We start from the raw sequence: 1,315 nt of genomic DNA on the forward strand, positions 1-1,315 counted from the left end.
CCTATGATATAGAAAAAATAATAAATATTTTAGAAATTAAGACATAACAGTAGTTATTGCATTTCATAAAAATTTAAAATAAAATGAAATATATAAAATTAGACCTTATAGCTAGCCTTTAAAGGTCATACTAATCTGGAAAAATAAAAAAGGCTTCACTTTTCATTAATCATAAAATATAAATAAGGATACATGTGGTAGACAAGTGAAAATTGAATGATGATAAGTATAAAATATTATATTAATTATCGATTATACTTTCGATTTGTATTAGGATAAATTTAAATTTAAATATAAACAATTAGTAATAATTGATACCTATATCTATCTATCTATCTATATATATATTAGGAGGAGAGGAGGACAGGGTTCTTTAGTCACCGATAGACTGGGGGCCTTCCACTCTTCGAACCTCCTCCATCAACCAATTTTTCAAGAGTGTCATATTACTCCATCTTTCGTTGTATAAATCCCTTTTCCGGTGAGTCATCCTTTCTTTCCTCTTCCTAATTGTTTATGCTTTTTTGCTGTACAATTACAGTCGGGTCTTCATTTTCCTGTTCTTCTTTTTTAGTCTGAGGTTGCAAAGGTTTTTCAAGTTCTTTTAAATCTGTTGGCTCCAAATTCTTTAAAATTTTGGCTGGATTTTTCTATAATTCTTCGTTACCATGGTCATCCTCTAACTGCTCACCTCTTTGCCAAGTGTTATTGCCTTAAAAAGGCTAAAAAGAGGTTCTTCTGCTTCATCCCCCGACAGGGGGTATCTTTCTTGCATCCTCCCCACCCTCCAAAATATTGGAAGAATAGTTAGTTTTTTGTCCTCCCCCCTCATGGTTAGTCTTTCCCAAAATAATGGATCTTCGAGCTGCCTCCTGATGCATATGTAGAACCAAGGACAATGGTCTTGTCCTTCCTGTTGAATAGGCTTAATGCCTCCTCTTATGATTGCGGGCCCTAATTGATGAGAGGTTGTTGGGGCACTTCGAGCTGATCCCTAAAATAGAGCCCATGGAGGATTCCTTAGGCATTTTATTTTTTTAATTTTTATCTGTCATCGTCTTTCATTCTTTATGCTTTCTTGAAGTGCTGATTCTTCTTGTTTGTGTGCAGAGAACATAATGTTTTGCAACCTTATGAGGGAATATGTTATGGAGGGTCACTCTAGGGGGACCCCTACTCTAAAGTCTTCGAATGGGGCCTCTGCCTCTAGTAATTCAAGGGGTAAACGCCCTGCTCTTTCTTCTCTCCCAATCCAGTGGCTGGGAGTTCCTCCAAGAAGCCTCGCACGAGCTCCATGGGGACCCCTTCTCCCCTC

Source organism: Sesamum indicum, linkage group LG2 (genome assembly GCF_000512975.1).
Source record: "Sesamum indicum cultivar Zhongzhi No. 13 linkage group LG2, S_indicum_v1.0, whole genome shotgun sequence".
In the NCBI taxonomy this organism is placed as follows: Eukaryota; Viridiplantae; Streptophyta; class Magnoliopsida; order Lamiales; family Pedaliaceae; genus Sesamum; species Sesamum indicum.